Source organism: Balaenoptera borealis (assembly GCF_965194805.1).
Source record: "Balaenoptera borealis genome assembly, chromosome: 4".
Taxonomy (NCBI): Eukaryota; Metazoa; Chordata; class Mammalia; order Artiodactyla; family Balaenopteridae; genus Balaenoptera; species Balaenoptera borealis.
The window spans coordinates 50,715,164-50,737,297 of NC_138861.1; the positions used below are offsets into that span (position 1 = coordinate 50,715,164).

General features: G+C 42.5%; 1 long non-coding RNA gene across 1 annotated transcript in view; it reads left to right on the forward strand.

Moving 5' to 3' along the window:
* Positions 1-8,549: 8,549 nt before the first annotated feature.
* LOC309628321 overlaps positions 8,550-22,134 on the forward strand; it is a 55,747-nt gene continuing 42,162 nt past the window's right edge. The window contains exon 1 of the long non-coding RNA XR_014244417.1: positions 8,550-14,121. This is a non-coding gene — a long non-coding RNA (uncharacterized lncRNA). The remainder of the gene's footprint in view (positions 14,122-22,134) is intronic.

The following is a 22,134-nucleotide window of genomic DNA, read 5'->3' on the forward strand; positions in this document are numbered from 1 at the left end:
AAAGGTCTAATTACCTGTGGTGGTTTTCAAATATTTCCAAAAATTCCTTGATATTCCTTTCTTTGAAAGATGCAGCCTAATGCCCCTCTTCCGGAGTGTGGCTTGTATTTAGTGACTCTCACGAATAGAGTGCAGCAGAAGTGATGGTGTGTGGTTGGGTCATAAAAGGCCCTGCGGCTTCCTCCTTGCTCTTTCTCTTGATCACTCACTCTGGCGCAAGTCAGCTGCCATGTTATAAGGACACTCAAGCAGCCCTATGTGGAGGTCCGTTTGGTGAGACGCTGAGGCTTCTGCCAACAATCAGTCCTCATTTACAAGGAATGTCAGTGAACCCTGGAAGCAGATCCTCCAGCCCCACTCAGGCCATCACATGACTGCAGCCCTGGCCAACACGTTGACTGCAACCTTATGAGATGCTCTGAGGCTTAATCACCCATCTAAGCTCTCCAGGATTCCTGACCTGCAACAACTGTGTGAGATAATCAAGGTTTATTGTTCTAAGTCATTACATCTGGGGGTAATTTGTTACATGGCATAGATAACGAATATAGTGTTTAACAGACCTATCTCAGGATAGGTCTGTTTTCTGGATAAAGAAGAGTCTTTTGAAGGTAAAGATCTGGAGGGAGGCATCTTTTATGATTACTTAAACTCACTTGAAAATGACCCCATGTGGTGTGAAAGAAGCACTGGGTAACTTCATTAGGGTCAAAAAACTTGAGCCCTAGTGCTGGTTTCTATTTCTTGCTGATAACTGGATCCCAGAAAAGTCACTTAACTTTGGTAGGCTTCTGTTTCCTCGTCTATAAAATTATCTTAATAATAATTACTGCCTCACAAAGTTACTGTGAAACTCAAAAGCAAAAGGGCTTTAAAAATATAACATAGCACATAAATAAATGTAAGCGGTGATGAGTGTATTCTATAATGTGGATGTACAGTTTGGCTAAGTGTGTCATACTGTTGTTGAAGGAATCTCAGCCATGGAGAGAACTTGGATCTGGCTTCACAGGCCAGTATTATTTATTTCACCATAGAACATAGCCACAGACACTCTCCAATCTTTACTCTGGCTGGTTGGATGCCAGGAAACCTTTTGTCTAGCGGGAGAAAAGCTCAGGGAAACAAACAAAAAGGTACAAAGGAGAGAAGGGACCCTGAGTTTTGAGTAAGGATTGAGGGTTTGGAATTGCCCCCTTTATCTCTCCTTTGAGAACTGGGGACAAGACTCTGTTTCCAAGAGAGTCAAGGTGGCAAGAAGGCAGGAGAGAGAGGGGGTAAGTGACAGGCTCTGAACCTGCTGTTGGCTACTTGGGATGAAGGAAGGAAGGGAGGCAGCAAGCCCTTAGAAAAATAAAGTCCCCCAAAGCCAGGAGAGCTGGCTCTTGATTAAGAGGAAAGCTCCTGTAGACCTTGCTCCTTCCAGAGTGAACTTGGGCATTACTTGCCAACTGAAGTTGATGGGCAGAAGGTTCCTCTTCCTTGCCTGACTACTCTACTCTTGCACATCCCTTCCAACAGAGCAGAAGCAGAGAAGTCAGTGCGCCAGGGTAACAGTACAAACTGCAAATACAGTTGAAGACTTGGGCTTCATGGCCTTTGGTGTAAGAAGCCATCCCAGCGCCAGTCTAGGTATCCTGATAGAGGCAATTACAAAGAGACAAAGGACTGTAAAGGCATATATGAAATCAGCGTGTTGTCATTAACCTCCTTGGTATGGAGAGTAAGGCAGAAGTGGATGACTTCAAGGGACCTTGCTTCCAGCACACGCGGGGTGACTGTCAGCCTGGGACCCACGCTCTACCTAGAAGGATCATGATGGTTTCCAGTGAACAGTCTGCCTGTCTGCTTGCCTGCCTCTCTCCCTCCCTTTCTCCTCTTCTTCCCTCGCCTCTTCCTTCTCCTTCTTTACAGTATAGTGCTGTGTTTATTCACTCGGGAAGAATGTGCCTCAAAGGCCAAAGTGGGTGACAGCTTGGACAGAGCTGCAACTGCACTACCTCTTCGAAAACTAAGATGCAGAATAGTCAGACTGCAAGGGCACAGGCCCACGTGCCCCTTGTTTACTGTTGGATCCCCAGCACACTGCATGGTGCCTGCCACATGGTGGGCATTCAAGGAATATTCTTCGAATGCGCGTGCGTGAGCACACACCCACACACACCCACAAAGCTGAAGCCACAGGGAACTTTGCATTCTCTTGAAGGTCTTAAAGAAAATGATAGACCTTTAATGCAACCCTTTCTCATCTCCCAGCCTGCAGGCAGAGAACTGATCTCCAAGCTATCAGGAGTCTAATTTAACTCTGTGTATATATGTAAACATCTGACATATTGCTGTAAAAATAAGCACGAACAGCTTAAGTAGCAAATGGGTGAGTTCAAATATAAAAAAAATTTTTTTTTGGACAAAATGCAAGATCAAGTAAGGGTATTAAAATATATTCATTTATCAGCTCACATAGTTCCTTTAAAATAACTTTAAAATACAATCTTCAGCATTATCATCATTTGTAGTGGTGTTATGTCACTCTCCAAGACACATGGATTATAATCATGTGTAAAACAAATAAGAGGACTTATAGACCATTTAAAATACTCTTTGGGGCTTCCCTGGTGGCGCAGTGGTTGAGAATCTGCCTGCCAATGCAGGGGACACGGGTTCGAACCCTGGTCTGGGAAGATCCCACATGCCGCGGAGCAACTAGGCCCGTGAGCCACAATTACTGAGCCTGCGCGTCTGGAGCCTGTGCTCCGCAACAAGAGAGGCTGCGATAATGAGAGGCCCCGCGCACCGCGATGAAGAGTGGCCCCCACTTGCCACAACTAGAGAAAGCCCTCGCACAGAAACGAAGACCCAACACAGCCATAAATAAATAAAATAAATAAAATAGTGTTTAAAATACTCTTTGCAGTTGAGATGCATGTCTCAGTTACTGATTCCATCGAATAGTCTGCAATACCAAACTTAGATTTCCAGCAATATTTTCTTAGAAATAAAAATTTGAGAAGCTATACATTAATACGTCTAACTCCTGTATGTTTTAACAGGGTTTTCCTGCTGTTAGAGGATTCTCTCTCTAAGACTTGGAAGCATTTCTCTTGGCCACCCTCCATGTCTGTCTCATGCTATTCTCAGTACCTGAAAAGTCTGGATGCACTGTGGAGACCTGTGCATCTTCAGAGACCTCTTTGTGGTGAACTGATCCTTGGAGGCTGTGAGAGATCTTGCTGCAAGTAGGTGGTGGTGGTAGTGGTGGGTTTGGAGTCAACTTCTTCTTGACCTGTTGGTCAAGGTTACAATTAAGCTGTTTTCTTTAGTCCACTCCCTTTTCTTTCCCCTAGAACAGGGAATTTAGGGGCTCCTGGTCCGTGTCCCCAACCCCCCCTCCACCACTGGCCTCTGTATTGAAAGCCAATAGCCAATGACCACTTCTATTTCCAAGGGAAGGTTTTTAAAATTTTGTTCTGGAGAGAGGAACAAAATCTAGGACAAATCCAGGATCCAAGGAGGAGGAGGAATAAATAAATCAAGACCTCAGATCTCTTCAATAAAGCTATGAAACTAGCGATAGCTGCCCCGCCCCTGCAGTCCCCTATCCTCGCCTTCACAAGGGGTATGAATTCTTCCACCTGTAATAGCGGCATCACTCAACAACTTTTATGCAGTACTCTATCTGTATTGCTGGCTTACAGCAATAGCCACCCCACTGTCCCCTGGCTGCCCTGGGAAGCCTAGAAAAGTCCTTTGTGTGGTGCCTTTGCTCCCTGCAAATCTGGGAGATCCTTACCCAGGGAGTGGTGTCTGGTCTGCGGCTGTCCGTCCACAGCTTGAGTCCAGGCTATTTTACCTGGTCCTATTCCGCTGGGCGGAAAACTTGCTTTCGTTTTAGGAGCTGTTTCCCAGACCCCACCTCTTACTCGAACTGGCACCAATGAGGCTCTCTTTAAAGAGTGGGACGTGTGTAAGAGCAAAGAATAAGGGAACTCAGCTTCCCCAGGGGAAAAAGGCCGTATCTGGTGAGGGAAGACTTCCCAGACCGGGACAAATGTGACTAAGGGAAAAGTTTGCAGAGTGCTCTGCGTCCCACCTACAACAGGCAGGGGCTGAAATAATCGCCCCGAAAGCCTGAGAGGCTGTGCCTGGTCTATAGGCCTCCCAAAACTTTCCATCCAGGTGAGGAGGGAGGGGACACCCTGAAGGGCTTGGAAGCCGGAAGTTCTCAAAAGGCCTTCCAGTTCAAAAAGGACCTGGAAGCAAAAGATGTGGAGTTTGCGGGGGCTGAGATTCCCTTTGAATCACACAGGTCTGAAGGAGACAAATGGGAATTCATCTTGATTAAATGGGAAGACAATTGAAAAAACGCTATTTGCCTGCCTCATTCCATTTGCTCTGAAAGGGGCTCCCCACAGAGAAATCCTACATACAGGCTCAAGCTCCGTCCTCTCCCGTCCCTCTCCCGTCTCCGTCTCGTGAGACTCTGGGTCCTCGAGTCCACGGCTGCAAAGGGGGACAAGCGGGCAAGAGCGTGTCTGTAACGGGGGTTTAATGGGGTTCCTCGCGGAGTGGATGATGCGGGGATGCAGGCAAGGAGAGCCCACTGGATGGGTTTGCTTCTCTAGTTTGCTTACAGACTGCTTTAAGCCCAGAGGGCTGCGCCTCTGCGGACAGCTGCAGCGCTCATCCCGCCCTCCTAGGGAGCGCGCGCGCCTACCCTTAGAGGAACAGGTGCTGCAGATCCCGGATCCCTCCAGATCCCCTTAGATTGGGAAAGGGCACTTGTGGCTGCTGCCTTCTGTTATATGGCTGTCCCTGACTTTGTAGACTCCCTCTTGTCGTGCTGTCTCCTCTGCGACCCTCCCACGATTTGGATCGAGCTAAAACCCAGCCACTGCACAGCTGGTCACAGGGAACTCACCTCCACACATCATCAGACTCTCGCGACCACGTTCTCTACTTTCGGAGGTGACAAGGCCCAGGAAATTCGACAGAGTTCGGAAGTGGCAGGCACCGTGCCTCCCTCTCTGGTTTCGGCTCTGCCTTTTGGCAGATTCCTTATTGAGCCCAGCCAAACGAGGTGTGTTTTGGATTCAGGACACCCGGCCCCAGTCCGCTTGTGCCCGGGGCAGACTCCATCCCCGGACCCTGGGCCCCCGAGAGACCCCGCGGCCTCGGCCCCTATCGTTGGGCACAGGCCTGCGGGGGCCTTCGGGCTACACTTGCCATTGCCACGTGTGCGAAGCCAGTCGGGCTCCCTCCCGCAGAACAGCTTCCCGCTGAAACGAGAGGGTTCCAGAAGCCCCTGGGAAGGCACCACCGAGCCGCGGTACTATCTTCCTTTGATACTTCCGTGCCTAGAACTGAACCTATTCCCCTCCAGGCACTTGACAGCTCGGCTTCACAGAGGAATAAAACTGGGGTGCCCGGGGCAGAGCCGAGCACGGCCCGCTCTTTCTTCTCCACCTCCAGGAGTTTTTTACCCGAGCTTGCCGGCTGAAGGCTGAGCCTCGGACGCCCGCGCGTCGACGCTGCAGCCTGGGCGCGCCCCCTGCAGGAGGGGCGGGCTGTTCCGGCGGTCGGGATTCCGACCGGGGCTGGGCCCACGGAGCCCGAGCGCGCCCCCTGCAGGCCGGGAGAGACCACGCGCACCCGCGGTGGCGCCCCGAGCTTGGTCACCACTCTCCCCTTGGTCCCAGCTTAATTTGCACCTCTGACGTGGTCGGCGCACGACGCCTTCGTCGCCACCCGCCCTCCCGTCCGCCCAGGGAAAGGTCCGTCTTCTGGGCCTCCCCAGGTCGCAGAGCTGCAGCGCCCGGGCAGTGCACACCGCGTTGTGCAATTCGTAGACGAGGGCGAGCCCTCTTCCCCGAGTTCCTCCGCACAGACCACCTAGACGCACTGCGCTCGCTTCCGCGTTTCCCAGCTTCTCTCCGTACTTGGTTATCACGAAGAAGCCGTAAAGGCCACCGCAGCCATGCTGGACTTCACCGTTAAAAAAAAAAGCGATTAAATGATTCCTTTAGAGAAGTGTGTGCGCACGTGTGTACATAAATTTTCTCTCTTTCTCTCGTCTCTCTCACACACTCTCCTGATTCTTCCCCAGTCCATTCTCCCCTCAATACTGCCTCTCCCCTCTCCCCCGCAGCTCCCACCAGGTATGTTCTAGAACCGACACAGGTTGCTAGCGCGGTCCACCAGCTGTCCCGAACATCAGTTACAAGTCTCCGCGAGGGACGAAAACATCTGTTCGGGTAGAGGCTGGAAGCAGCGGCGGCGGGTGTCGCGCGGTGGGGACGCACCACACCCCGGCGCGGCGCCAAGGGAGAAGGGCCCTGCAGGTCACGAAGGATTTTCGAGATCGCAGGTACCCCTCGCGGAAGGGCACGGCGAGAGCGCTTCACGGTCTTCCACGCCCTGCCCCACCCACCTCCGACCTTTGTTCTTGCCCCACTCCCGCTAGGCTGGGGGTGGGGACATTCCCTCCACCTTCCGCGTCGGCTCCCGGGAAAGGTTTGCGCCCGCCCCTGTCCCGCAGCGCGCCGACTGGGTGCGGGTGAAAGGGCTCGTCGCGGCGGCGGCGGCGGCGCCCTGCGGGCACAGAGATGGGGCGCCGCTCTCCGCGCGCTGCCCGCGTCTCCGGCTCGGAAATCCCGCCGGAGACCTCGTTTGAGCCGTTTCTCCAGAGACCGCGAGGGAAGGCAAGGCCGCCTGCAGTTACAAATATATGTAATTTTTATAGTTTATTCATATTTTACTATGTAGTACGCGCACATGGTGAAAAGAAATTCAAGCAGGACAAAAGGATGCTCATGCAAGCAGGTATTTGAATGTATCCCCTTGGGTGCCTCATCTACGGAGTGTCAGGGCTCTTGGCTCTCTGGGCGCAAAGAGACTCTCAGTCCATGTGCCCACAGACTCGGCGGACGCTTCCTGAGTTATCCACAGTTTCTCACTTAGTGGTTTTCTCATCCCCCCTGCTCAGCGGCAGTTCACTGTGCTGTTCCCGGGAGAGCGGCTGCTTGTCCCGCGGGTTCTAGTCGAGCGTAGACTTCCTCTGTGACTTCCGACGGAGGGGTCCTGGTATCAAACGCTCATTATTGACTACCTAGATGGCTAATACGGGAGGGGGTGAGCGGCGGGAGGGGGCGGTTTCATTTTTCTTTTTCATTCCCCTGATTACATTCACAGTGAACGTACTAATAGTTAATAAAATGTAGTTTGCGACGGTAATATGGGGACGGAGCGGTCCCAATAAATGTCACAAGATATAAGACAAAAAGTACCCTCCAACTGTATGCGGAACTGTATTGCTTCCAGTTTCGGCTACGGATGCACTAAAATAACTTGTTAACACACACCAAAGTGCATCCTTATAATAACCTCCTCAATCATTTATTAAAAGTCGTGTCAAGCAGGCCCGTATAACTCATCTCTATGCAAATACATCAATGTCAGGCCATTAGTGTATTGCTCAGGTTTTTATTAAAGTGCATTCTTTTTAATTCAGCCCCGTAAAATACGAGCCCCATTGCTCAAGAATTATAGCAACTATTAGAGTAACATATGGGCAACATGCACTCAGAAAATAAAAACCAACAGATAAAGTGGCAGGGTCACATCGCAGGAGCAAACACTTAACAAAATGGCAGTGGGGTAATAGATTTTTCTCCCAGGGCCTTTGCGAAAGGGTGTCATGGGCATCAACACCTCGGAAAAGGCAAGAGGCTCGAAGTTGCTCTGCCCGGTCCCAACCCCAGAACCAGCCCGGGATGGACATCGTAGGAGTTAAGAGAGGAGAAGCTTTCAGAGCTCCTCCGTATCTGGCCTCCATCTTTCGCCTCGAGGATTTCAACATTCACCCGAGAGAAAAGTCAACGTAGGGTGTTTGGTTGAAACCATTCTCTCCCTTCCAGGCCCTCCACCTCTTCCCTCCCTCCCATCTCCCCGTCCCCGCCCCCGCCCCCCACCCGGTCAAGGCCACTTCTCAGGACTCACTGAGGAGGCTGGGAGCCCCACCCCCATCTCGAGCACTTCCTGAGATGTTCTTCCTTTCTTGCAGGAAAACCGAGCAGAAATGAACAAGGCCCAGGAAGGCCCGGGGATTTGCTGGCAAATTTCCCTCTCACGTGTAGAAGCCTGGAGAAAAACTTTCTATGAAATCAACCCGTGGCTAAATAGTATGGACATCTCCTGTAAACTCCCGACTCAGAGGAAACGTAGGTGACCTCTGCCCGCTCCACCCCTTTCTCCCTCCCTCCCCGCTGGGCCCCCGCCGGTTTTCCTGGTTAGAACTCTTTGCTGTCAATTTTGCTAAACCGGGGCAAGCTCTATTCTGATCCCGGGGGCCCTGGCTATTTTTTTGTACCGAATACCGAGGACGGTTTGGGGGGCCCTGCGTTCTTTCAACCAACAGCCAACGCACAGGTTTGAGGCGGGGTGGGGGAAGGGAGGGAGGGAGGGGGGAGAGAGAGAGAGAGGAGGGGGGAAGGGGAAGAGGAGGGGGAGGAGGAGGGAGGAGGAGAGAGAGGGGGAGGGAGGGGGAGAGAGAGGGGGAGAGAGGGAGAAAGAGAACACCGAAGTGAAATAGCAGCTGACAAATCCACTGGAGAAGTCAGCAGCATCAAATTCAGTTTTTTATTTTTAATTCCGTTAGAACAATCAATTTCTAGAGGCCTCAAAATAAACCTCAAATCCAAAGCACAGCACAGCTCTCACGGAATAATAGAGAGAAAAGGGGGAAAAACTCTTAAGAACAATCTCCCAGATTTAATGAGAGAGTCGCCCACATCCTCATCACCCCAGCATGGTAATTGAGCAGATCTATTAACTTGTTACACTAGATTTGTTTAAAGAGACTATTACACAGTCATTTAATCAATTTGTTACACTGGAGGTCCTGACTTATGAGACACTTGCCTTATGATTCCTTAATGACTGAATTAATTTGTTTTAATAAAACCAACATTGTGTACGAGTACATTTCTAGAAATGTAATTTTGGAGACAGAGCAGTCCAATGCTTCATCTGATTAGGTCCTTTCTATGGTTTATCAAAGTCTGTAGTTTCTGACATAGCTGCTTGTATGGAGTATTTTTCTTTTTTATAGCGCCATTAATTTAATATGGATCATTAGTTCTTTATACACATGCATGTTCTGACAAATGTACCCAATGAATAATGCAGCTAATGTGCTTAGGCCCAAATGCATCACATCATAAACAGAGACCTCTGCAAAAATAACAACAATGAAATAAAACGCCCCCTCTAGTCAATGTGATCATCGTCAGGATAGCATTTCAGTTACAAGTTTTGCAGAGCAAGGTATGTTTGGCCCCAGGATTGTATCAGCATAACCAACTGGGTCTAACTATGCAGTGAGCACAAATAGATTTATGGTGAATTAAGGTTGTCTTGAGAGCAGATGCAGGACAAGAAAATCGGTTTTGCTCTTCATGGAAACTGACGTGTTTAGAATGAAATGTAAAGAAACAGAAAGTCCCCAAGAAAAGGGACTTGATGTTATTGATTATGTAAAATAATTAGGACATTACAAATGATAATGCACTACAAATAGTTGGCATTTATGGCTGGATTTTTTGCAGAAAGAAACGATTTAGGCTCTGAAACACCACTTGAAAAATGGGGCATGATCTGAAGGGCAATAAAAAAATTAATAATGGAGGGATTGGAATGACCAGTTTGTAACTGATAACTGATATAAATGATAACTGAATGAGCCTGCTGCAGAGTAAACATTTGAGCTTAGAGGAATATAAGGCGAGTGATGGCCCTACATGATCACTTGAGGCATAAAGTGCTTTTGTATAATGTGTAACTATGCACAGAAGCCGAATATTGACTAACTAGCTTACTGTTATTACAGGGAAGAGAGAGAAGCTGGATATATTTCCAATAAGGAGATGCTTTACAAATCTTTCTTAACAATGCTGGACAGGCCGGCGCTTGAACTTGACTTCATTTCGAAAAAGACTCTAGGCTGCACACATATTAACAGTATATTTGAATGCTTTCTTGCCCTCCTTTTGGTGTCCTTTTGAAACAGAAATGGACATGAAGTTGATGAATGGAATTTGTAAATAAAAAGATATGGCTAGTTCTGCTGTATCAAGAGTCATTATGATGATTACATACCAATGAAACTCAGCTTAGAGTTATACGAATAGAAAGAAACTTGCTCTACAAATAGTCTGAAAAAAACCCTGCCAAGATTTCAATAAGAGGTACAAAAATCAGATGTGGTTGTGTGTATTGGTTTTGCTTAAACAATGTAACACTATTCATGGTTGGGATTCTCTTTTGAAACTAATTTTCCCAACATTGTTCTGTTGATAAAATAGGCTATTTTTGAGTCATTCATCCTAGAGTTTGTGGATAACCTGGAAGACATCACTAGAGTTTTGGTTTTTGAAGCATAAACATTTGTAAAACAAGGAAGAGTTTTAGAAATCAGATAGTTCTACAATTCTGACATTTTCACAAGCTACATTTATCTTTTCTCTTTCACTAGATAGAGCTCAGTGATTTCTCTGCCTGAGATAGGAATGTTTATGATGATAAATCAGTGTTGTTTAATTAGATTCATCTTTACTTCATTTTAATGTTAGCTGGAAATGTATTTCTTTAGTTTATAAAAATGAATAATTTAATCACTTCCCGGTATAAAATAAGTGGTGTGTGACCAAAAATCAATGTTGGCTCCTTTTTGGAATTTTTTGATTTATTTTAAATTCGTTATGTAATATCTTACCTTCTTGCTTTGACAAACGAATTTTATGCATCTCTTCCTATTTGTAAGCAGCTAATATAAAATATCTTTGCTACTTATTACAAAGTAAATGAATTTGACCTTTTGCCCGTCTCACCAGATGCTGTTTCTGACCATCCCAAAAAGCCTGTTTAAAGTCAACGACATGAAGCAGTTGAGGTCACAGGACCGACTCAAGGTCATTTTAATACTGGCAAAAGGTTAATTAGATCACTGCATTAAAACAGGAATAGACTTTTTTTCAACTTCATCTAAATAAGCACAGACAAGCTTACTTTACCTTTTAAGGTTTCCTTAAAGATTCTACCTCATTTCTTAGAATGGTAAAAAATAACTCTTTGTAAATATAAGTTTTAAAGACTTCCTTTCCCAAATTTTAGTAACATTTGTCATTTATTGGGTGCTTACTATATACCAGGCACTATCTAACATACTTTATACATCTTCACATACTTTGCATCGTCTCATGTAATCCTCCCAATAACCCTATGAAGTATTATTATTATTATTATCCCCATTTTACAGATGAGTATACTGAGGGTCAGAGAGGTTACTTACTTGACCAAGATTAGCAGAGGTGTTAATCTGGATTCAAATTCAGGCTCTAAACTTAACTGCTGCCTTCATTAAACGTATTACACATCATGTTAAAGCCACAGACTTTTTCTTAATTTGAAGCTGTTGTCTATCATATAGTTTAACGTGATAGAAGAAGAGAGGCTAAGCAATATGTATAGTTATGTTGGTTCTAAGAACAGTGAACTTTTGTGCTTACCTCACACAACACTAATAAACAAGTATTCAGTATGAGGATAAATCAGTGTTGTTTAATTAAAACCGTCCCATAGTGTGTATGACAGTAAACACCACCAAGTGTAAATGGCCTGCCTATTAGTGCTCTGGAAAAGTACTTTACTACAGAATTCCTTATGGCCCCTGAAGAAAAAGATTTGCACTCTCCAAGGGACAGTTTCTTGTGAGACTCTGTCGCTCCTAGAGAGAAACTTCTTTCCTAGTAAATTGACTGGTGGATTAATTGAATCATATTAGTTCACTTGGATGTCCCCCAAATGAACCCTGGTAACTTTCAATGTGACTTAGGAGTAGTTAGAAATTTTCAGGCATGCATCCTACTTTAGAGTTACTTTTTCTGGAGACTGGGAGGATTTGTTATTGTCTCCATACCTCAGCACTGTATTGTTTTCTATTTGTTTCATCTGGTTATTAACCTACTTTCCCAAGTAGACTGGACTAAATATTTTGAAGGGAAAAATACACGTTCTGCTCTAGTCTTTCTTCATCCAGATTATTTTTCTTCTCGGTCTCTGAAATGCAACTCTGGGACACTTGCAGGTCACAGACTGTAGAGGCAATCTTCTCATAAGCTTATATTTAAAATTAATTAGAAATAGATTTAGAAATAATTAGTTAGTAGAAATATTTCTGTTTTCCAGGTACTCAATATTCATTATACATTGTGGAAGATTTTTCAGTGGAATGAATCTGCACTCAGAGAGCAACAGGTGTTCCACGTTCTGCCTTCCAAATAGCCTGGCCCTTCTTTGAGTGCCTGTGAAGCTAGGCATCCTCTGGGACAGGGTTAAAAAGAAAGAATACCTAAAAGGAGATGAGCCAGGTAAGTCAGACAAATAACTTCATGTTGGAGCCTACATGGAATTTTCTTTTTTCCTTTATGAATGACAAGATTAAGATAATGTAATGAACATACCCACCACTCAGATTCTGGAATTACCATATCTTTTAACATAGAATTTAATTCTCATATATTAAATATGATAATACCTCAAGTGCTCTAAGGGCTGCCATATACAATTCATGATCTCGCAATCACTGCCAAGAACTAAAGATTCCAACTCCAACCTGATATACCACAGAGGCAGCAAATCCTATTTCCAAATTCCATGTGTTCAGATTTCATTTAAGTGGTTCTTGGTCAGGACTTTTCGGCTCTTGATCGCTACTGGAGGACTGAATGCTCCTGGTTTAGGTGAGCTCCAAGACAAGATGCTCCAGCCGTGAGATCTGGCCGTAAAATTACAAGGCAGAACTTGCCCCTAAGAATGGATCTGGAAAACTCTTCTTAGGTTTTCTACTGGTTCTACTTTGGAATCTAGGCCTACTCTTTTGCCTTTCCTTTGGGGCTTTTCTGAGACATCATGTCCATCTTACAATCTGCAGACTGTACTGAATCTCCAGACTGTATGTGAAAGTGTAGTGTCTTCTGGCTTTATGACCAATGGCATAACTAAATTTAAGTGAGATAATATGTAATGTGCATACAATAATGCTTGGCATGAAGTAACGGTGTAATAATTGATAGCCGTTGTTATTATTGATGTTGTTATTACTATGACAGTTGGTGTTACTGTTTTTTTACCCAGCTTTATTGAGATGTAATTGACACATAACACAGTGTAAGTTTAAGGTGTACAGTGTGCTGATTTCATACATGTACATAGTGTGAAGTGATTACCACAGTTAGATTAGTTAACATGTCTTTCACCTCACCTAATTACCATTTTTTGTTGTTCTTTTGGTGAGAACATTTAAGATTTGCTGTCGTACCAACTTTTAAGTATACAGTGCAGTATTATTAGATTATTATTGATGCTGTATGTTAGATCCTGAGAACTTATTCATCTTATGACTGGAATTTTGTACCCTTTAACCAGCATCTTCCCATGTCTCCCACCACCTAGCCCCTTACAATCACCAGTCTACTCTTTGTTTCTGTGAGTTCTGCTTTTTTAGATTACACATATAAATGAAATCATACAGTGTTTGTCTTTCTCTCTCTGACTTATTTCACTTAGCATAATGTCCTCAAGGTCCATCCATGTTGTTGCAAGTGGATTTCCTTCTTTCTCCTGGCTGAGTAATATTCCACCGTATATATATACATACCACATTTTGTTGTTGTGAATGGCAGGATTTTTTTCTTTTTTATGGCTAAATAATGTTATCTATATATCTACCTATCTATCTATCTTTCTCACATTTTCTTTATTCATTCATTTGTTGATGGATACTTAGGTTGTTTCCATGTCTTGGTTATTGTGAATAGTGCTGCTGTGAAAATGGGAGTGCAGATGTCTCTTTGATATCTTGATTTCATTTCCTTTAATTTTTTTAATAACTTTTAAAATTTTATTTATTTAATTTATTTATTTTTGGCTGTGTTGGGTCTTCATTGCTGCACACGGGCTTTCTCTAGTTGTGGTGACCGGGGGGCTACTCTCTGTTGTGTTTTGCGGGCTTCTCATTGCCGTGGCTTCTCTTGTTGCAGAGCATGGGCTCTAGGCGCGTGGGCTTCAGTAGTTGTGGCACGAGGGCTCAGTAGTTGTGGCTCATGGGCTCTAGAGCGCAGGCTCAGTAGTTGTAGCACGTGGGCTCAGTAGTTGTGGCGCATGGGCTGAGTTGCTCCGTAGCATGTGGGATCTTCCTGGACCAGGGATCAAACCCATGTCCCCTGCATTGGCAGGCGGATTCTTAACCACTGCGCCACCAGGGAAGTCCCTCATTTCCTTTAGATATATATCCAGAAGTAGAATTGCTGGATCATATGGTATTCTATTTTAATTTTTTGAAGAACATCCATACTGTTTTCCTTAGTGGCTGCATCAATTTACATTCTCACCAACAGTGTACAAGTCCCCTTTTCTCCCCATTCTCACCAACACTTCTCTCGTCTTTTTGATAATAGCCTTCTCCAGGTGTGAGGTGATATCTCATTGTGGTTTTGATTAGCATTTCCCTAATGATTAGTGTTGTTGAGCACCTTTTCATAAGCGTGTTGGCTATTTGTATGTCTTCTTTGAAATGATGTCTATTCAGATCCTCTCCCCATTTTAAAATCAGATTATTTGTATTTTTTTGCTATTGAGTTATATGAGTTTGCTATGATGGTTAATAAGGCCAGGTTGTAATAAGAACAACAGTGGTCATAATGATCCTCCTAATCAACTTTGACCCTTGGGATGACTTCTGAATTCTGAGGCTCCTTGATCTGAGTACAAGGCAAGGGCTGACATTTTATTTCTGGTAATCCACAGAAGCAAGAGGCAGTTTGAAGCCGGCCACCCCCCCTGCCCCCACCACACCCCTGCATCTCCTTTTATAGGATAGCAATAAACACAGCTGTATCTCATTAAATTTAATGAGTCTTCATAAAATAACCATTACATTCTGAAGGTAATGAAAGAATAGCTTTGATGGTTAGTAAATAAACTACCAAGGGCAGTTTCATCACATTCTAGGGCTGCATGGGGTACAGGCAACATCAGGAAGGGACTGTAGCATTTTTGTGTTAAGACCAAGACAGGGTGTGCCTGGCTTCACTGCATGAAAACCCATGGGACAACAATCTTCATTTTGGCCAGGGTGTTCCCAGCTATGCCTTGGCTGTGAGATGTGATTAAATTGATTGGCTTAAAAATCTGCTAAAGGATTTTATGTGTACCATGTCAGTGATATTGAATTTGAATACTATCATAGTAGGTTAGACCAAATAATTTATCTTATAAACATAGAGGTAGAGCAGATTGAATAGAGTATGCAAATTTATGTAAATAACCCTACAAATTCAGACTCTTCTGATCCAAGAGCCCTGGTACTTTATAAACAGGGCTGTAACATTGTAAATCAGGAGTTATTAACCTACGGTCCATGGCCCAGTAGGGTCCTGAATTTATATGCAAAATTGCAGGCGTGTGTATTTTTCTAGAGAGAGGGTCCAAAGCTTTCATTATATTCTCAAAGGGGCTCACCACCAAAAGAGTGTAAGAACCATAATATAAATATTCTAGATGGTCATATTAAATCAAATCACATTTACACTCTCTGCTTTTCAGGAAGTGTTGCTTAATTAGAATAAAAATCTGCTACTTATTTATGATCTAAGTAGAACTAACAGTTCCTGACTTTTTAATGAAATCTTTCAGTTTCTTTTGTAGACATATAAATTAAAAAAGTTCTATTCTTTCATATACTTGAATTTTTCTATATTACTTTCTACCCCAGACTACTCTTTCACCTTCAGTAGTTTTTGATACCAAGCCACCAAAGGCTTTGGTCAAAGAAAATGGGTCTGAAAATAGGCTAAGGAGGAACAAAGGAAAATGAATCTATAAATAAACAATCCTTTCTGGTGCTATTTTTTTCTTCTAATTGTCTTTTAATCTAGATTATAAACTTCCTGAATTAATCTAATAATTATTCAAATATTTCAGATTGACAAATATAGCAGGAACACTTATGTCCCTAGATTATTCCTGCGAGATAGGCAGAGCATGTGTAAGATAGTTTTACTGTTATGTCAACTGAGCTCCAAGGACACGTGTTTATGGCCGTAGAGTCCAGGTCTCCATAGCAAAGCGAAGGCAGAGAGTCAGAATTTTAGAGCTGGAAGGGATCTTTGATATTACTGAGTTATTCTTTACCAAGTTAAAAAAAAAAAAGAAAAAAACTTTAACTTAGAACTCTTCTCCTAAATCGCAACCTAGAACTTACTTATGACACTGTATAACCAAAGGCAATCAGGTGTGTGTTTGGGATCAAATAAGCACAGCAGTCTCAGTGTATACCAACTCAAGGATAATTTCCAATTTGGTTGGTTCTTTTTTCTCCTGTGATTGTATGTATGTGTGTATCCATGTACATACACATACACATACAAAGGTAAATATGTAGAAGCCCAAACATGTAAAGTGCTATTTATATACAGTCACAGTGAATTATTTCCTTTTCTTGGATCCCAACAAACTTCTTTGTAAGCAAGATAATCTTCTTTATTTAACAGGACCTAATTTCTCTCAAAATGAAGGGATTCTGGGTCAGGGATACTCGGGAAGTGTCACTGGTCACAATTTTTTTGTTGTTGTTTTGAAAATTGTAAACTGAGTGGACACACCAGAAGGACAGAGGATCTATATAAGTAGCCTTACAATTTCATCATTTCGGGGTATATAACATCACAAATAAGTCTATGTCTAGCTTCATGCTGATGGATGGTTGGCATTACTTGCAAAATAATAATGATGTATAAAATAATTTTATAAAATAATGTGTATAAAAGTATTTAGTGGCTACATATCTCTTAACAAACATAAGGTCATTACTCACTAATCTGGAAAAATATTTCTTCTCTCTTGATTAAACAAATGTAATAGAAACTCTAGTATCTTTTCTTATAATGTGCCTGTAAAACACAGTGAGAAAATCAGCAGCATACTCTTGGTTTATGGAACCAGGAACATCCTCATTTCTTAGGAATCAGAGAGGATTCCAAATCCTTGAGCCTATGGATTTTTATTCCCCAAATCTTATTATACTTCTTGTAGCTCCTAATGAGAACATCCTTTGGGAAGTTGGAGTTTGAGCATAATTTCTGATATTTTGGGGGGATCTGATATTTCAGCTCAGCTGAATGCTCCAATTAGGCACTCTGTTTGCCATTTGGAAAAAAATGGTCGGTTGCCTCTTTGTGGTCTGGGCTGCTTAATGAAGCTGTTGAAGACTTTTCAGTTAATCTTTAATCTCTTGGCCTCTGTAAAGTTCCCTACCTGTTGAATAGGTCACTACCTTAAAACAATGCATTCATGAACTCTTAAATAGGCTTGAACCCGTGGAACAGTTCCAGAGTCTTAGGACATAATTTGACTATTACATTAGTAATTGGAATATAAAGGTAAGAATAGATTTTTCTGAGTCCTTCTGTTCTCAGAACCCTAATTAATGATCAAAGAAAAGTGCTAAATGCTTCTAAAGGAGATTCCTGCCTTGACAATAAAAGTGTTCCGCCCACTATTTCCATTTTTATATCTTCTCTATCTTTGGAAATAGGCAGAGATGTGAATCCATTCACAAATACAGACTCACATTAACACCAGAAAACAGAAACATGGGAAAGCAGTTAATGACCTTAACAGTAAACTATTGTGTGTGTATGTTGCACACTCTTACTTACATATAATATAATATAATATAATAATTATCATTATTTTATTGTAGCATGGTTGTAATTTTTGTTGCATTATAAATATCGCAGATCCAATTTTTTTTTTTTTACTACCACAGCAGTTTCTGAAGACATGTAAACCCATAGTGTTATTACTCTCTAATCTAGCTGAGGTGATGAAATAGTGCCAAAACTCTCATTGCAATTTCATTAGCATATTCATGAGTCGCACTTTTGCAGTGTTGCAGAAACAACACAAATTGGTTTGTGGATTGTGAACTCCCCCTTCTTCTTCTCTCCAGAAGCACAGACTGTGGATTAGCAAGTCAAGTTGGTCCACAAACTTCTTTTTAAAAATTTTTTAATTTTTTGCCCGTGCTGTGTGGCATGCGGGATCCTAGTTCCCTAACCAGGGATCGAACCCGCACCCCCTGCAATGGAAGCTTGGAGTCTCAACCGTTGGACTGCCAGGGAAGTCCCAGGTCCACACGCTTCTGAACACTGAATTGCCTAAGTTTTCTGCTCTGCTCTCATTTCCATATTTTATGATTCTTCTGTTGTTGAATGCCATGTGAATGGACATACCATCCAATAGAAGAACAAGAATTGGGGTTTGAATGGCTTCGAAAAATGGAAGTTCTGGAAAAGCCAGACTAAATTGCCCTGCTAGAAGAGAACATTTCTTTTTTGGTTGTTCTTGATGTTTGTTCTCTTTCTTTTTTCTTTTGAATGGGGGTTAAGAGCACATTTGTAGTTTGACTGAAAATGGCTCTCAGTCTACTAAGTCAGTTTTCTTCCCGCCTTGGCAGACAACTAGACTACATTTTTCCAGCCTTCCTTGCATTTAGATGAGACCATAGTACTGATTTCAGGCCAATGGAATGTGAGTGGAAGATATGCACATCCCTTCTACGTCTGACCCGAGGCACAGTCTCTGTGATGTTCTACCCTCCCTCTTGCTCCATCTACTGGACACATACTTATCCTTAGGGCAACTCTGGCAGCTGATAGTTGAAGATGACAGAAACTTCATCAGCCTGGGTCCCTGAATGACTGCATGGAATTCCTGCTCTCCATTCCTTCCTGAACCTTTGTGATAATCTGCTGAGATCTTAGATTTTATCTGTTAAAACATTTAGCATTATCTTAACTAATTCAATGATAACTTTATTATCCAGATTTTGTGCTCTTTAAGAAACTCAGTTGCTATTATTTAAATTTTTATTTGACATGAGAACTTTGAGGATTAAATGTATGGTTCATTTCTGCTGTTTGTTGTATTTTCTTGCTGTGGTTATGTCTTTTAGCTTCTTTGTGACCCATTTTTACTAATTACCTGCCCTGAAGGGACATTATACAATTAACTAAACCCAGTTCTTCCATCTCTCATAGTAAATTAAGTATTGAGAGAAATATCTGTGAACATATTCAAGTTCTAGGTAGAACACTGAAGTCCACCTGTTAGTTAACTAGAAAACTAGAAAAGTCAACTTTGCTCAGCACCCTGCATATTTCAGAAGTTAAACACTGGGAATAGTGATGATTTTTAAAGCTTATGCAGTGCTTTTGGCTTTTCAAAACACTTCCACATAATAATGTACAGTGAAATGTATGTTTGCTCAGTTCTTTGAAAGATTGAGGTAAGAGATTTTTCTGAAGATGAAACATGCAATTTTAAATGAAAAATCTGTATTACAGTAACAACAACAACAAAATCACACACTGTTAACACATTGAAAAATGTATTTTACTCCTAACTTTAGTAGGCAGCTCGGGAAAGTTACTCAAGGTGACCAGCTCTTCTTTGTTAGCACTGCTTTTGATTTATATGTTATGTTGCTATGGTACTTTCAAAAAATGTAAAGCCTTTCAGGCTTTGTGTGGGCAGTTAAAGATGGCTGATAGCAAGGCACAATAAGAAAATTATTATTGAAACTTTAAGAGTAGATAATCAGGGTAAGAGTTGGTACTGATGTACAAAAGATCACGAATTCTGGGCTTTTTCTAGCTTATTTGAGAGGCTATGTAGAAATCTGGATGAAGTTTAAATATGTTATAAAATGTCTTTGGTACCTCTCATCCCAGCCAAGAATCCATTATATTTAGAGTTCAGAGCTTTTTTGAGCAGTTGACAGGCCATGTGTGAGGTATCCCATGTTTATATACATCTGAATTATAAATATGTTTTATTTAATTTTTCCATGGAAAGATTGCTGTGAGCTCACATTGTTCACATGGCATAATGCAACATAACTGATTTAATCAGAGCCTGTTTCTTGGCATGCAATCTCTCTATATGGGAGGGACTGCTTTTTCCATGGGAAAAACTATCAGTGGGTAACACTATTTAAGAGACAACTGCCCAATACATCCTCTGCTCTTTTTTCAGCCTTCAATCCATTGCTCAATATAAGTATGGAAATACTGCTTGTCAAAGACTTCTTGACACATGAATTTTACAACAAAATATCAGCGCACCTACTGCTTGGATTTCTAGCTCATTTATTTTACAGTATACAGCTAATCCAATCTACTGCTGCAAACATGGTTTGTGCAGTTATGCCTAGATACAGCACAATGGTTTTCTTTAAACTGGAGGGTTTTCTGAAGTTTTATTTTCTTTCCTTGGGCAGATAAAAGTGGACGAGACCTATTTTACTTGATAAACATGATGGTGTTGAGTCCATAAGTGGAAGAGTGGGGTTTGCAGAACTGAGAGGCTCTGGTTGCCTTTGAGACCAGCAAGACAGTGTCTTCTGAACTGAAGCTTAAGGGAAGACTCTAGGGAAGCGTGGTGCAAGAACTGGGGGGTGACTAGTAGGGAAATATCTGTAAAACTCTTGGAGAAAGATGCCTTAAAGGGGAAGAAATTATTTTACTCAACTCTGTTACATTATTGGTGAGCTGAATTAAAGTGGAGGAGAAGCAAGTGTTTAGAATTTGCATTTAAAAAAGATGAAAAACGTAAGTGAAAGGATCAATTTCTTTTTCTTCTTTGTATTATTTTTAATTTTAAGGATAGTGTATGCTTACTGTGAGAGACTTAGCCTCACTCTCCAGGGATTACCACTGTGAACTGCGTAATATATAGCCTGACTCTCTTTTTGCATATTTAAACACGTTAATTAAAAAGTAAAGGATTATCCTAGAAATGTGTTCTATGACCAACTTTTTTTTTTTAAACATCTTTATTGGAGTATAATTGCTTTACAATGGTGTGTTAGTTTCTGCTGTATAACGAAGTGAATCAGCTATACATATACATAAATCCCCATATCTCCTCCCTCTTGCATCTCCCTCCCACCCTCCCTATATCACCCCTCTAGGTGGTCACAAAGCACTGAGCTGATCTCCCTGTGCTATGCGGCTGCTTCCCACTAGCTATCTTTTTTACATTTGGTAGTGTATATATGTCCATGCTGCTCTCTCACTTCGTCTCAGCTTACCCTTCCCCCTCCCCATGTCCTCAAGACGTTCTCTACATCTGCGTCTTCTTGTCCTGCCCCTAGGTTCTTCATAACCATTTTTTTAAGGTTCCATATATATGTGTTAGCATACTGTATTTGTTTTTCTCTTTCTGACTTACTTCACTCTGTATGACAGACTCTAGGTCCATCCACCTCACTACAGATAACTCAATTTCGTTTCTTTTTATGGCTGAGTAATATTCCATTGTATATATGTGCCACATCTTCTTTATCCATTCATCTGTCGATGGGCACTTAGGTTGCTTCCATGTCCTGGCTATTGTAAATAGAGCTGCAATGAACACTGTGGTACATGACTATTTTTGAATTATGGTTTCCTCAGTGTATATGCCCAGTAGTGGGATTGCTGGGTCATATGGTAGTTCTAGTTTTAATTTTTTAAGCAACCTCCATACTGTTCTCCATAGTGGCTGTATCAATTTACATTCTCACGAATAGTGCAGAAGGGTTCCCTTTTCTCCATACCCTTTCCAGCATTCATTGTTTGTAGATTTTTTGATGATGGCCATTCTGACCAGTGTGAGGTGATACCTCATTGCAGTTTTGATTTGCATTTCTCTAATGATTAGCAATATTGAGCATCATTTCATGTGTTTGTTGGCAATCTATATATCTTCTTCGGAGAAATGTCTATTTAGGTCTTCTGCCCATTTTTGGATTGGGTTGTTTGTTTTTTTGATATTGAGCTGCATGAGCTGCTTGTATATTTTGGAGATTAATCCTTTGTCAGTTGCTTCATTTGCAAGTATTTTCTCCCATTCTGAAGGTTGTCTTTTGGTCTTGTTTATGGTTTCCTTTGCTGTGCAAAAGCTTTTAAATTTCATTAGGTCCCATTTGTTTAGTTTTGTTTTTATTTCCATTTCTCTAGGAGATGGGTATGACCA